This window comes from Aulostomus chinensis, chromosome 19 (genome assembly GCF_037954235.1).
Source record: "Aulostomus chinensis isolate RoL2024-O1b breed Wild chromosome 19, RoL_Achi_v1.0, whole genome shotgun sequence".
NCBI lineage: Eukaryota > Metazoa > Chordata > Actinopteri > Syngnathiformes > Aulostomidae > Aulostomus > Aulostomus chinensis.
In genome coordinates this window covers 19,419,371-19,436,144 of record NC_141338.1, presented here as the reverse complement: position 1 = coordinate 19,436,144, position 16,774 = coordinate 19,419,371, and the positions used below count along the sequence as shown (strand labels likewise).

At 44.4% G+C, this 16,774-nt stretch overlaps 1 long non-coding RNA gene across 1 annotated transcript; it reads left to right on the top strand.

The window, feature by feature from the left end:
* Window positions 1–9,362: 9,362 nt before the first annotated feature.
* On the top strand, window positions 9,363–12,468 carry LOC147244302 (uncharacterized). The gene is made up of 3 exons (XR_015110444.1): window positions 9,363–9,583; window positions 12,266–12,338; window positions 12,431–12,468. It is a non-coding gene; the product is annotated as an uncharacterized LOC147244302 (long non-coding RNA).
* Window positions 12,469–16,774: the final 4,306 nt, after the last annotated feature.

Below are 16,774 nucleotides of genomic sequence, written 5' to 3'. Positions count from 1 at the left end.
TCAAGCATTTAACCAAAGCCTTGAGTTTGAGGCAAGGAGACCAGACGTTAAACAGTGCTCACTTATTCAGGATTTCTGCATCACTCCTTTACCCATAACAAAGATGCCTCCCTTCTCATTTAAGTGCTCCAGTAAATCGTGAAACCGAAGAAGCTCAATGGAATGCGGACAGCATTTATTTTATTATTTGCACCTGTGCTTCTCCTACGGTGACATGTCACCGTGTACGGCTTTGCTTTGATGGTAAGACTGAAGTTCTTTAGCTCACCGGCTCTGCAGAAATCTGGCTGTCGTCGGTGGATGTTTTCCCACTTCCTTGCACATAAAGGTGTTATATAAGGGGGAGATTAAGGGACAATCCATAGCCTAACCCTTCCACCGCTGACTGTCTACATTCATACAAAGACACATATGCCAAGTAAGCTGCTAACAACTTTGATTACATAACACCGGCCACAAGTTCTCAAAGCTAATGGACAGAGCAGAGAGGCAGCTATTATCACCGTTCACAGTTGAGTCCCTGGGGGGGACCAGACACCCCTCCATCATCCTCTCATCCCCCGGGGGGAAACCCAGAGAGCTCTGCTGTATGAGACCACCTGCCATCTCCTGATGTTAGTCAGACTGCCATCATCAGGATCGGGCCTGCTGGATAGCAGATGGAGGCCAGGATGCACACTTTGTTCCGTGACTGGATGGAGATATCAGAGAACCACGATTGTGACATTGAGTTTTTATTGCACGGTGAACCTCTGAGGTTTGATATAAAATCTTGGGGGTGATTTTGCTGTCTTCTGAAGCGTGGCCTGCCAAGACTTTGACACAACAAAGAAGGTGACACAACTGTGCATCTCCTAGCAGACATAATAGTAAGTGTGAAGAGCACATCCTTTTACCCCTCCAGCCCTGTTGTTTTCCTCAGAGACACATGGCGATTAGTCTTGGTTATCCTGGAAAGCCAGGGTCTTAAACTCATAAATCAACAAGGGAATTCATACTTGGAGGCTGAGGTCATGACTGGGTAGGCATATCGGTTTACAAGACAGATTCCTCCTGTGCAGGACTCCAAACCGTACAGCTGCCTGGATCACAAGTTAGTGTCTCTGACAAAGTTTCAGCTGTTTGACATTTATTATGATGGAAAATTGAGCATCATGCTAGTGCAGTTCAAGGCAACGCAGCAAGTGGACACTGAAAGATCGTGTTCTCACTCTCACTTGTGAATCTGTGCGGGCTGACGCCTGCGCACAGTGGGACTGATTCAGGGCCAGTAATATTTTGAGTTTATGAAATTCAGGTCGCGGCCTCTTGTTTTGCTTGTGCATGTGAATGGAATTAAATACACGTCTGAATTTGTGAATGTGTAAAATGATTTTGTAGCTGCGGAATATTTTGAGTGTGTGAAAATGTTCTAGGGCGGCACGGTGGTGCAGTGGTCCTCACTGTGGCCTCACAGCAAGAAGGTTCCAGGTTCCAGTCCCGGCTCCATCACAGGATCTTTCTGTGTGAGTCTCCATGTTCTCCCTGTTCCTGTGTGGGTTCTCTCTGGTACTCCAGCTTCCTCCCACAGTCCAAAGACATCAAGAGGGGACGAGGGTGATTGATACTCTAAATTGACTGTAGGTGTGACTGTGAGAGTGAATAGTTGTCTGTCTCTATGTGTTGGTCCTGAGATGGACTGGTGACCTGTCCAGGGTGAACCCCGCCTCTCGCCCGTAGCCGCTGGGATAGGCTCCACCCCCCCACGACCCTTAACAGGATAAGTGGAAGAAAATGATGGATGAAAATGTTCTATGAACAGAATTTAAAAATGTTGTAACATGTTTTGATCGCTCCTGAAACTTTTTTTTTGTGCGCAGGAATATTTTCGGCAGTGAAGTTTCAAACGGCCGGGGCACACAAATGTTTCTACCTGTGTATGCGACCTTGAGTCTACAAACCTCAAGGTACCAGCTTACATTTGGAATGGAATTCAAAATATGGACAAAATTTACAAAAAAATAAAAAATAAAAACAAAAAAATCAACCACTGGTTTAAGATATAGATTATTTGGTTGAGAGCTTACAAATCCTCCACTGGAGAGGTTATAACTCATGTTCTCTTTAAACAGCAAAAAGAAAACAACATGTTTCTGCCCTCAGCATTTGAGGACTATGTGGGTTTGACCTTTATCAAAATCCCTCTCCAGTCCAAGATGTGTTGGTCTTCATGTTCCTGCAGCTGGGTGCTTGATTCCAGTTTGCTCAGTGTTTGATGTTTTCCATGACTGAAAGTGTTCATTATCTCTGTGTGAACCTTAATTTAAGAGGTGAGCCTCACAAACGGGATTTTTAACACAAATAATGGTTGCTGAACCATTCGGGTCCAATTATTTGGGGAACTTTTAGTGACTGAGTTCTATAATAGCTTGTGTTGTCATCATCTCTACCACCGTATCATAGCACCGAGCGCTAGCCTTGGCTAGCCATGACTCCACGATGTTACCAACAGTATTTTGCTCACAGTATTCCAGTCACTCACCTCCAGCTCCCTCCGTAGCCCATGGAGTCCACACTCCCAACATCTACCTCTCCAACACTTTACACGAGTGTTTCTCTGTTTTTCCAGTGCAGGTGGTGGCACTAAACATCTGCTCTCCCTTCTCAAGTTTACTCTCCAAACTCTCCTGGTCTCAAGTGTTTTTGGAAGAGTTTGACGCATTCATTCGGCAAAAGCCATTTATTGTGTGATGCCCTTAAGTTCCTTAGTCGAAAATAAAAGAATGATTTTTTTTTTTTAATCCGGTGACGCTGTCATTCGGTGTCTGTCTCAAGTCATTCCCTAATCTGTTCCGACTGTGAACGTCATCCAGGAAATTCAAAGCTTTTGTTTGACAAGCGATGATGTCTGCCTCCAGTGTCATTTCTGTTTCTAAGGGGACAGAGATTCAGGGATCTGGGATGGAGCACCACCCTGCTTCATTGGACCGGGTTGGCAACATCATCAGAGGCCCATATCTCCAAACCTCATGTATGCATGTAAACCTCAAATATTTTACAGGCAGAGTACAAATAAAACGAGTGCTAATGTGGTTCAGGGAAGCGACTACTTCATGTGCGATCATGCAGACAAGATGCCATCAACATTTTTATAATTCTGCAATTGCATTTATGTATTCATGCACATTTCAGTACCCTTGAAGCACAAACATTTCTGTTCTCTTCCGTGAAGTTTAAGTTCTACCCATTGAGAGAAGTAAGGAGTCAGCACTGAGGTCCAGAAAGAATGCAAAGCCTGGCTTCAGACCTCAGCAATGCACATCTCCCCCACCAGCAGAACCTCCAAGACCAGAGCCGAAAGTCTGGAACCGTCTCCCAGTCTAAACATGGTCCAAGATACAAGTGCACCGTTCATAATGAGTCAATACTCATTCACACCTCCTGTCCACCATGTCTCCGTGCCTCCATTCTATAATGACAAAGTCAAACAAACAGCCTTCGCGTCGCGGCGCTCTTAATGTTTCTGTGGGGGGCTAATAGGTTTGCAGCTGGCGGGTAAAATGAGGCCTGAGGGCTTGTGAGTGGAGTGAAGCACAAATAAACATAGGAGCATTCACTTCTACAACTTATAGATTTGGAAATAAAAATCACGTGCTTCCTAAACTTTACTGACCTTTGACGCTCAATGTCTCACGGAGGGAAGAAAGGCTCCCATTGTGGCTCCACCTGCAGTGTCTGAGTAGTCAGGCGTACGCAGGATTTGCTCCAGACCACCTGAACTTCTCCTGAAGGCTTTAATGGTAATTTGCTACCAGTGTTATAATTACATGTTCGTACAATTGTTGGGGGGGGGGGGGGGGGGGCTTTGAGTTGCCATGTGTTTGTGAATTTTATTCAAAAAGATTAGAAATACAAAGAGAAGAAGCTGCGCGTCAGGTTTTTGGGAGATGCAGTGGCATTTTCAGCTGTTGTTAATCACTCTTCAATTTTTAAATCCAAACCTTGTCTACGTCAAAACCATACAAAATTTCATTTTCTGTTCACGAGCGATGATTCCTAACAATGTGTAGATTGGCCCGACCGGAGTGAGAGTCCGGTTTGAAATCCACCTGGCAGCTCGTCTGTGTGGCAGGCAGCGGACCCTCACGGAAAGAGGGACCTGTTTTACTGAGGTGATGACATCATGTGGAGACGTGTCAGTGGCTCGTGTCCCCCCAGTGTCACTTTGACCCGTGTAAAGCTCCGTGCCAGTCGCTGGGCTATTGTGCTGTTTTTAGGGACCCACTGGTAACTTTATGCTGAGATGCGACGCCGTCTGCTGGGATGTCACTGCGCCTCCGCCTGGGCTCGCATCCTGCACATTGGTGAGAAACAGACCGTCTGTGTTGTTCTGATTTGTCTCTCTTCTGCTAGTAATTTCTGACTAATAAATACAGGAAAGCATCACCAGCTGCACCAGTCGCTCTCTAATTAAGAGCTACTATCTCTCGCCCATCAGCTGATTGCTCTCTCTCTTTCTCTCAATCAAAGCAAAAACAGACAGACAATTCAGACTTCTGAGACTTTCAAATATCAGTAACAGAGACAAATCGACGAGTCGATCTTCACCATCCGCAGTGATATTAAACGCCCTGTTAGTCTCTGCATGATTAGAGAGGCACGACATCAGTTAGGATGGATAGAAGTGTCTTTCCATGCTTCTTTGTTTGTCAACTTCCCTCTGCAGACTTCTTCATCTTGACAATTTCCTCTCAATGTTTAGCTTGCTAACACAGCCCCCTGAAGTGGGTTTTATCAGTCAGTTTCGCATTCTGGTCTTTGACAGGCCTTACTTTTTCTTTTTTTTAAAAATCAAATATCAACGTTTCCGTCCCCCTTTTCCAATGCGTTACTTCAAAATGCGGATAAAATTCAGGGTGATGGAAACAGTGACACTGAGCTCAAGTGTAACTGGCACAGAGGGAAGAGGAGACACAACAAAGCAGGAGGGTGGGGCCAGGTGGAGACAACAACTGATGAGAACCAAAAAAACAAACAAACAAACAAACAAACAAGAAAACCCACATAAGACTGGGAGCATTAGATTAGGAATGATTGAAGACTAAAGCAACCAAAACAACCGTAACCTTTGTGGCAGAGCCTGACATGGGAGGTTTAGACTAAGACTCAGTAGCTGCATCCAACCCTGACCCATCCAACATCCAGCCTGTTTCAACTCTACAGGTTTAAATGAATCTGCAGTCCAGCAACTTTGACCCGCTAAACAATCGAGCAAAGCTTTATTCATGTAAAACGTGTCACTCCTGCCACAAAGGCAATATGGATAGTATACAAAGAACACATCAGCCATGTGAGAACACAGCTGAATAAACACATAGATCAGCTAAAATGATTCAGATCCATTAGGAATGTAGGAATGACAGGAAGTAAAAACAGAGACCAATGCTCTGACTCGTAAAACGTGATGATAATAGAAATATTAACATCATCAGAAGATTGAGTCCATCCATCCATTTTCTTCCTCTTGTCCTGTTAAGGGTTGCGGGGGGGGGGGGGGGGGGGGCCTATCCCAGCAGCCTTCAGGCGAGAGGGGGGTTCACCCTGGACAGGTCACCAGTCCATCACAGGGCCAAATTAACCTGGTCCCTCTTGATGTCTTTGGACTGTGGAGGAAGCTGGAGTACCAGAGAGAACCCACGCAGGAACAGGGAGAACATGGAGACTCCACACAGAAAGATCCGGTGATGGAGCCGGGACTGGAACCTGGAACCCTCTTCTGTTTTTTTTTTAACACCTAGAGGTGTTGAACATCAGCTTGAAACACCTCAGAAATGCTGCTGAAACAGTGAATGCTGGTTGTTTGGCTCACTCCTAGCCTGTTAGATTGTTTCATGAGCATACTTTCCGAATTCTGCAGCGAAAGCTTTATTCAGTGAAGCAAATGCCAGACTGATAATAAACAATAAAGAGGTTCAGCTCACGGAGGGCCACGTAGGTACAAGCTGAACACTAATAGCCTCGCAGACCTCAAACATCCAGATGTGGTAACGTGGAATTCCGTGGGATACTAGTTTGGCTCTGGCGACAGATGAACTGGTTTACACAGATTCCTTGGTTATATTTACATGTTAGCTGGTGAAAACCGGCCATTTGTGTCTGCTTATTACCATTTGATGTATTGGAAAGCTGAGATCTGGAAACATGGAGACATCACAACAACAACAAAAAAGATAATGCACGAAATACGGGCCGTCAATTGGACAAGTTGTCAAAATGCTCTTGAGGCAGAGTGGATCCTCCGCATGGATGATTTTGGGTGACTTCAGTTAAAAACTCCACAAATAAATGGTTGAAATGGATTTGCTTGCAACAGTAGAACAACCATCCAGATGATTGCGTTATAAACAAGAGACTGGATGTACGAACACAGACACCGCCTCAAGTCGTTCAACTCATCCAAAGTCCTTCTACAAGCGTGCTTTAGCGAGACGTGCTGGTCTGGAGAGGCATAGCCAACATTTTATTTGAATGCAGCTCTGGGTTTTTTCTACCACTGAGTGATTCCATGAGAACTCTGGAGAGTCCTCAACAGGAAGTCGGGAGTGTGATGGACCTGGGAGCAAAACAAGGAACAAGGAACATGGAACATTGCATGTACGCCTGGAGGCGATGCACAACATGCAGGAAGACCCAGGAGGAAGACGTCAGGTGAGACATCGGACATCTGGTGAGCTCCGAAGTTTATCTACATACCGACAACGTACATCTGGAACCTCTGCTATGTAAAAACCACCATGTGACATTATAAAGTAACCAATCAGAACTGCAGTCTAACGCTTTTGTCTGCCCCAACAGCGATGTAGTTCCTGACTGGTTCTCATTGGTGAGAATGGCAGCTCTTGAAGCGAGGCAGCTTCCAGCAGCAGTAAGAACGGGTGAATAAGGCATCCATCCATCCATCCATCCATCCATCCATCCATCCATTTTCTTCCGCTTATGGCTTGAGCCTATCCCAGCAGCGGGGTTCACCCTGGACAGGTCACCAGTCCATCACAGGACCAACACATAGAGACAGACAACCATTCACACTCACAGTCACACCTACAGTCAGTTTAGAGTATCAATCAGCCTCGTCCCCTCTTGATGTCTTTGGACTGTGGAGGAAGCTGGAGTACCAGAGAGAACCCACACAGGAACAGGGAGAACATGGAGACTCCACACAGAAAGATCCTGTGATGGAGCCAGGACTGGAACCTGGAACCTTCTTGCTGTGAGGCCACAGTGCTGACCACTGCACCACTGCACCACTGTGAATAAGACAACACTGTAAAAATACGCATATAAAAGAGTGAGTCAAATTATTATTCTGATGATGAACGGAAGTACTACTTATTGTTATTATAACATACAAATTCACTTACTTTTTGATTCTGCATGTAGCCATGTCCTGTTTATAAGAAGACAAAGATTTGGGGCCATGTGAATACCTAAACAGTTACAGTACATTGTTGTCAGTATTCGTCACTGTTACCAGTGCAGTAGCCAATCTTTAGACTCCCACAGTTGTGATGCAGTCCTTTCCTCTTTGCCAATCATCTTTTGTCAATGATGAGGAAACAATGTTGTAATTTGGCCGCTTGTGTCTCTGAAAAAAAAAAGAAAGAAAGAAAAATCCTCTGCCCCTTTAGGTGTTGTTGCACACGTAGTTGCCTCCTTTCTCCCCCACCTGTTCCAGTCTGAAGACACAGAGACGGTTTGTACTGCTATCAAACAGTACACTGTGTTTTGATCAAAACTTCCCTGTGGAAAATACCAAAATACCAAAGTGACTATGAGAGGTTAAATCACTCTGTGCCAGTGTTTGTGTTTAATTTTATGAGTTCAGTAATAATAGAAGAAATGCCTGCCAGTGAATCCCATACTTGGTGCTGTGATTAGAGTTGTGTTTGTGCGTTATTCACTTCTAAGCAATATGCTGGTTTATGAGTTAAGTAATGCAGTTGTTATTGCATTTTTATTTATTTTTTTGCATACAAATAAAACACAAACAAATACAGCAGGGTTTGAAGGTGAAGTCATCATTTCTTCCTGAAATTTAAAGCTAATAAACCCAGCATAATGAGGTGTCCCCTGGTACCGACAGTGTGTTGTAATCTGACCTGTGAGGTGAGTCAGGCTGCCTGGCAAAAGTGGCCTCTGAGCTGTGATAAATTGTCAGCCGGGTGGGAGGAGGGGCAACGCTGCTGCTCCTGCTGCTGCTGACACGTTGTAAATCAACCTCCGGGGTCACATCTTTGTTGTCTGCATGAGACATGGAGATCGACAGAGGCTCTGCGCCACTGGAAGCTCGGCCGCCTCTGTGGTTTCTTGCGCAAAACCCAACTGGGCTCAATCCATGGACACACAGAAATACAAGCATGGAGAAAATAATTCATTTAAGTTTTATTTTTGGCCCGTTCTTTATGCCAGTCCATACATTTTACACGTGATTTGTGATGTGAATGAAGCGATTTTACACGCACATTTCCTACGTTAATGAAAAGCAGCAATGAACAAAAAAAACAACAACATACAAACGTATCTGAGGATTTTTAATTGAATTATAACTAATGTTTCCATTGTTCTGCCAGCAAACCAGCTGGAGAGCTAAATATGATGAGAGAATGTGCCGTGACGCCAGTTTGTACCTGCCGTATCAAATCAGACTCACTGAGCCCATGATTATTGACAGAGAAATCAATGGTCATCTCGCAGAAACTCTGAATTCATTTCAAGATTTTAATTTCAAGAAGAGAATTCCAAACATCTGGATTTGAAAAAGATCGGAGCCGGGATTGACCACACGCAGGAGCTCACCAGTGGAACAGGTCACTGCGGTTACGCCATGGTCAGGAAGCGGAGTTGCAGCAATGGCGTTCGATTTGAACGCAGTAAAAACACATCTAAAATGAATCTGCGTTTATGATCCCAGCAATGAGAATTTCAACATGCTTGACAAGAAACATCAGCCCACCGCGGTGGATGCAACGTCCGGTTAAATCCCGAGGATACAGTCTTGGTGCTCTTGCTTGACAGGCCCTCCTACGCGTATGACGGAGGTCGGTAAACATGCAAGAAAGACCCTGATTGACAGCAAATGTCATGCACGTATTGATCATTTACCGTTACAGCGATGTGTAATAACACCGATGGGGACCATCGTTTTTGTGGTGGTAAAAGGATGGACTGCTTGATTCACACACACACACACACACACACACACACACACACACACACACACACACACACACACACACACACACACACACACACACACACACACACACACCACTGATGGTGCCTGCAACAAGGTGCCAGCTAACTCATCAGGAGCAAGGCACTCAGAATCTTGTGCAACACCTTGACAGTCTTCAGATTAGATCGTTACTCTACCTCCTGATCCGTCCTGTGCCTGGAGAACATCTGGAGCTCACCGCCTCAAAAGCTGAGCACCTCGGTTACTCCTGGATGCTTTCTGGGATGACGATGAGAGCGGAGCGCTTGACTTGCCATCGCATGCCTAATCCAGAGTGAAAATGTTCTTTTCCACAGAGAAACTCAGCTCGTGAGTGTCCCTGCTCGTTTTATTTCATTGAGTCTATTGCAGCACTGTTACTTTATTCTACCACCGTTACTGCTTGTTGCTTTGACAGATGCCACTTTCTACTCCATTTTAGCTTCAACTACCCCACTTTAGCTTCTACGACCCCATTTTAGCTTCTACTACCCCATTTTAGCTTCAACTACACCATTTTAGCTTCAACGACCCCACTTTAGCTTCTACGACCCCATTTTAGCTTCTACTACACCATTTTAGCTTCAACGACCCCACTTTAGCTTCTACGACCCCATTTTAGCTTCTACTACCCCGTTTTAGCTTCAACTACCCCATTTTAGCTTCTACTTGCCCGTTTTAGCTTCTAGGAACCCGTTTTAGCTTCAACTACCCCATTTTAGCTCCAACTACCCCATTTTAGCTCCAACTACCCCATTTTAGCTTCTACAACCCCATTTTAGCTTCAACTACCCCGTTTTAGCTTCTACTACCCAGTTTTAGCTACTACTAACCCGTTTTAGCTTCTACTAACCCGTTTTAGCTTCAACTACCCCATTTTAGCTTCAACTACCCCATTTTAGCTTCAACTACCCCGTTTTAGCTTCTACTACCCAGTTTTAGCTACTACTAACCCGTTTTAGCTTCTACTAACCCGTTTTAGCTTCAACTACCCCATTTTAGCTTCAACTACCCCATTTTAGCTTCTACTAACCCGTTTTAGCTTCAACTACCCCATTTTAGCTTCAGCTACCCCATTTTAGCTTCTACTACCCAGTTTTAGCTTCTACCAACGCGTTTTAGCTTCTACTAACCCGTTTTAGCTTCAACTACCCCATTTTAGCTTCAACTACCCCATTTTAGCGTCTACTGCCCCATTTTAGCTTCTACTGCCCCGTTTTAACTTCAACTACCCCATTTTAGCTTCAACTACCCCATTTTAGCTTCTACTGCCCCGTTTTAGCTTCAACTACCCCATTTTAGCTTCTACTAACCCGTTTTAGCTTCAACTACCCCATTTTAGCTTCAACTACCCCATTTTAGCTTCTACTTCTAAGATGAGGCCCACGCGCCAACACCAGCCATCAAGCTGGACCTCAGAGTGACACAGAACGAGACACACGGCGGAATTAAAAAAAAAAAAAAAAAAAAGATTGATTGAAGTCTTATTTCAAACGTGCTAAAAGAGTGAGTAAACAAACAAACAAACAAAACAAGAAAAACAAACATATGTATCAGCTTGCATAGATGGACATACATGCATCAATGTTAATAAACACATAATATAAATATCAAGCAAATGACAAAACCCACAAATAATAAATAAACAAACAAATAAATAAAATGGTGTCAACGACAACAAAACATACAAATCCAGACCAAACCACATAACCTGCAGTGTCATCCACAGGACTGAATACCAAATTCTTGCATGAAACCCTAAATCCTCCACAACATTAATCCCAGTATCTTCTTGAAACCTGACGTACCTCTTAGGATAATTGCTGGATTTTTTTATTCTTATTTCTTTGTTTTGCACTTTATTCACCAAAAGCACAGAATCTTTTAGTGCTAACAACAAGACTGGGCTCTGCGTGCAGTGCTTAGTCAGCACTTTGGTAAATTAAAATGGAGTGGGGTTTTTTTTTCCCCCCAGCTTTCACCTCATGAAGGTGAGCTCCTCCTCTGAGTTAATACCTCCTCGGCTAATGGCATGATTTGTCAACGCCATGTTCCTGGCTAAAATGACACTGAATTTACTTGATTATAAAGCTCTTTCCCCATTAACATTGGGCGCCTCAGACACATAATGACTGTGGTTTGAGATTCTTTGCCTTGACGTGGGGAAATGATGTTTCTGACAGCGATGCTTCCTCACTCAACAGCGTTAAGAAATAATTGAAATAAAATGACTCCAGTGTTTCTCTCCAGACACCTGTTTATGCTTTCACTGACAATCTGGGATAAACCCTCACAGAATGTTTTCATGTGAGGCTATTTTTTTATGTCTTCTCTGGAAGTTTGGTACCTCATCCCGCACACACCGGAACCTCCAGGGACTTAATGGCGAACAGAAGCACACTTATTGATTACATTAGTCAATAAAGGCTAGTTTCCTCCCGGACTATTAGACTAATGCACTTAGGGTGAATGTCCCGGCTAGCCTTGCAGGCCAGGTTATAAAGTGCACCAGAGCACCTAAATTATTCACAAGGCCCCTCCACCAGCTATGGGCCTCCATTAGAGGCGGCTGGGGAGGAGTGGAGCGGGGGTGACGATGATGTCACCCGGCCCCACGGAGCCAGACAAAGGCACCTGGGACTGGATGATGGAGTCAGCTGTAGAGGACCACCGCTCTGCTCTGAGAGGATGAGAGCCTTGCCCCCGCAGGTCACTTCACCAGCAGACCCTGGTGGTCAAGAGAGAACTCGGTGAATACTTTGTATGTGTGTCTCTGAACACTAGATTATGTAACCATGAATTATAAAGCCCGGAGACTGCTGATGGAGGAGTGACGCTGCTGAAAACAGAGAGGAATACAAGCATCTGCAATGCAATAGAGATTATATAGAGAACAAAGATCACATCAGCAGAGAGAAAGAAAGACATGCAAAAAAAAAGAATTCCATACATAAGGAAACTAGCATCTACCGTTATAAATCAACACTTCACACCATTTTTTTGCCTTTACAGGTGTTTAGAGCCCAAAGAGACTTTTTTTCCCCTGCTTTCTTTGTGACTTTGGGATGCAGGTGGAGCCAGCCATGTAAGTGTAGCTTGAAGCTAATGACAACTGATGGCTAAAAACATCAAAACTTACCATCCATCCATCCATTTTCTACTTCTTATCCTGTTAAGGGTCACAGGGGGGTGGAGCCTATCCCTGCAGCCTTCAGGTGAGAGGCGGGGTTCACCCTGGACAGGTCACCAGTCCATCCCAGGGCCAACACATAGAGACAGACAACCATTCACACTCACAGTCACACCTACGGTCAATTTAGAGTATCAATCAGCCTGGTCCCCTCTTGATGTCTTTGGACTGTGGAGGAAGCTGGAGTACCAGAGAGAACCCACACAGGAACAGGGAGAACATGGAGACTCCACACAGAAAGATCCTGTGATGGAGCCGGGACTGGAACCTGGAACCTTCTTGCTGTGAGGAGACAGTGCGGACCACTGCACCACCGTGCCATCAAAACATACCAAAAACTTTGAATTACAACTTCTCAGACGCGTTACCAGTCACCTCCAGTGCTGTGAACAGACGAGCATGTTGGTTCAACAGAATGTGCCTGCTGCTCGTGGCAAACACGAAGTGTTGTGGTTCCTTTGGTTTTATCTCAAATCAAAGTCAGCTTGTGGGTTCCAGGACAAATGACAGGAGAAAGAAGACGTTGGCTTGAACTGGAAGACGCATGAGAGACTTTGTAAACTGACATTTTCGGACAGTTTTGCTGTCGTTAGCCATCGGTCCTCATTAGCTTTAAGCTAGCTACTTACGTGCATTCTGGAGCGACACTGGATACTGAATATTCAAGGCACCTGTGGTACTTGAAAGGCAAAGTACTCTTCTGAAGTATTGCTTGAGCATCCAGATTCAGATGTAGAAACATTCACAAGAAAAATTGAAAATAAATAAATAACCATTTTTCATGTAAAAATGTAGTGTTTGGTTAGCACATTAAGTGACAAATGTGCTCACACTGTTCAGTGTATACAGTGCTCCTGCACTTCCCTTCTCAGTAAGAAAGAAAATGACCCAAGGCTTTTCAAAATGAACCATTTCTTTAGCGGCTAAAGTCAGGGCACAAAAGTTGACATTACATTTTGAATTGCATCACGAGTAGAGGTCTGTCTCTCACTTGTGCCTCTCTAAATCTTTTTATTCCACCTAATTTAAAAGAATGTCACGTCTCGAAAGGACTGTAGGGCCCCGGTTTGGTGACTGCTGACAGAGACAAAGAGGACAGCTGGTAGTTTTCATCAGCCTGATACTGACGGACAGCCAGAGCCGTCTATGGAAATTCTGATTGAAGTAAAAACACAGTAAAAAGCAACCGTCCCTTAAACGCGTCTCTGCCTGACCTGCTCCTCAACGTCAACACCAGTGAGAACCAATGAACTCTGTCACACACACACAGTAATCAGAGACATCCTAGTGTCCGTGACTTTAAAGGACGTTATGTAGGAGTGGCTTTGCACATACAAATACTTCCTACAATGGGGACCCTTGCCAGAGGCCCTGAATATTAGAACAGATAAAACCAGAAGGACGGCAACTTGACTTGGGCAGTAACGTCAAAGTGCAGCCAACTCCATGCAGCTAATCAAAATTTAAAAGCACATGAAATGAGCCACGTGTGTTTTCAGTGTAGTGTGAGGTATTTCTACTCTCCCGCTGGTCTACTTGTGTCTCATTTCTGGGAAAGAAGGAGAAAAGAAAGTAACGTGGTTGCCAAGACTCTCTCTCTCTCTCTCTCTCTGTCTCCCTGTCACTCTTTCAGTCTCTCATCCTCTGAGCAACAGACTTCATGAGGCCTGGAAAGATCTTCATTGGCAGGAGTAAGAATTTGTGTCACCGCTCTGATATCTGTGGGATCTTCCAGGAAGCCTGGAGGGTAGCTCCCCAGGGTCTCAGCTACAGGGGCTCCATCATATGGTGTGGGCCCATAAATCTAAAATGTGTTTGTGAACCTTCCTGTCTGTTCAGAGTGAACACACCGCTGGCATGTTGAATGGACTAAAAAGACACACGACCTATTCAGAGTGAAGAAACCAGGACACTCAGCGGGTGGCTAATTCAGTGCTACGTTGTGCATGTCTTTTTACACATGCAGAAGGGCAAATGAGCTATCGCACCTTTTTAGTACTCAAAGGGCTTTCGAGTGTCGCCTCACACTGATGATGGAGGCTGTCACGTCAGGCAACTCATCAGAGGCAGTCTGGGGCTCAGCACATTGCTCAAGGACACTTGGAGTCAGGGGACTGAGCCAGATGGAGGGCAGAACCCATGATCTTCCAACAAGTAGATGGCCTCCCTACCTCCTGATTCATTTGATATGAAACGCCGCCTTTAGCCAAATAAGAAAAGAAGGAGATGCTCTTGATTTTTCTAAGATCACTTTGGCAAGTTGTTATTATTCTCTCGTGCTAGTTAGCATTAGCCATGTTTCACGCTGTCCAGAGATGCAACAGCTGATCAATCATGTGAGCTAAATGATGCGTCAGAGCATATACAGAAAAAAAAAGCTTCCAAATCTCACAGAGCACAAAAACCCACCTCAAGAAAATGTGTTCTTTGTGACGGAAACACACTCAGAGTAATAATTCTTTGAAAGACACCGGCTGAATTCGTGACACCATGCTAGCATGGCATGCTAGCAGCTGATTTCATGCCTCATGCTCACGTGAGGACATCTGGGGTGCGTAATTTTGTCAACGTGTGCATTTACCAAACACAGAGGTCCCGTAAGACAACAGAAACGCATGATTATTATTATTTACGTCTGGTTGTTTTATAGTTTGATGTGAGATTTGTGCCTGCAACCCTTCAGAGATGCTGCAAAAAGAGCGAACGCCTCTCGCTCACTTTACTCATGGCCTGTTCGCTCATCCACGCTTTATACAAAATTCTTAATTTCTCCACGTAATGGCGGCAAATATCCGACCAAATGTAAAGGGAAGGAGGAGCAATAAACCAGAGGTACCGGAGATTCCATAATATTGAATAACCCTTGGTGCATTATACAAGACATGTCACTATTTGTGCAAATGTTGAAACACGGTGTAAGCAGAAATATGCTAAATACTCGCTTAGTCAGCATATGTTACTTTGCTCAGGGTGACATTTATGAAGATATTATTTTACTTTTTCTCGGTTTGATTGCATATGTTTTTGTGACCACACATAGTGCTTTACAACACTTTCATCACCTTAATTTACACACACACACACACACACACACACACACACACACACACACACACACACACACACACAGATGGCCCCGGTAGGAACCTCGGATCACCTCCACACTTGCAGCCCATCGTCCACGTTTTCTCCACTGAGGGGCCCCGCGACTGCGTACAGCGACCAATGCTGAGCACTTCACCGCCACGGGTGTGAGAGTGTGTGAATGAGCGGCATTGTGAAGCACTTTTTTAGGTAGAAAAGAGCTACGCAAGTAAAGTCCATTAACACTGGATAGCTTCCTGAAAATGTGAGCATTTAAACACTTTCCTGTTCCAGCTGTCATTCTCTTTGACCATAGAGCTGCGTCAGATGATTTTATCTCACCTTTGGTTTCAGTGATTGACAGCTAGTCAGACTCAGACATATTGAGCCGTTACACTGATTATTTAAACTGACTGAGAGGGAACTGCAGACACCGGAGAGCCTTTTGGCGCCACATGCCATGTAACCGGTTGACCAGACTGTACGAGACTGATCATATTAGCGAGCGAAGAAGCCAGTTTGACCAAATTAGGTTTCAATATCAGGTTGCATTCACAAAGAGCCAGTCATTGTCACTGCACTTACATCCCGCCGTCATGGTGCGAGACAGATGGTGGAGCACGTTAGCTTTAAAATACCATTAGCATGTATCTGTTTCACCGGCAACAATCAATCATTATGAAAGCATTTTTCAGTTGAAAAAAATTCCTGAAAATAAAACTCCAATGAATGCGATTCATGTAATAGAAATATATCCTTCGTATAAAAAATGGCCTCAGCAAAGAAAATGCTGATTCATTCCTGATCTACGACGTGTACTAATCAATACATGTTTATGTAAAATATCCATTTATTTAAAAAAAAAAACGAAAACAGCACATTTATGAGCTCGCAGCCACTTCTTTTCTTGCACACAGTCGGCCAATAACGGTGAACAATCAGTAATTGTGTTCACGTGAGTTGCTGTGTTTCCATAGTGGGATACCTGACAAAGCCCGCTTTACATGATTCAGTCAATAGTCAGATTTCTCTCCAAGGTCATGATGTTATTTTCTGCTTATTTTCAAAACGTCGAGTTTTCAGAATTGCTTTGCTGACAACATTTCAACCTGTCATTATGGGGAAGTTGTTTGAAAAGAAAAATCGGCCCCGCTTTGAGCCGTCTGAGCAGGAAATGGCGACGCGCTGTTAAGGTTTGTTTGCTTCACTCGTGCCAAAAATATGTTTTACCACCTCTGCTGCCTGCC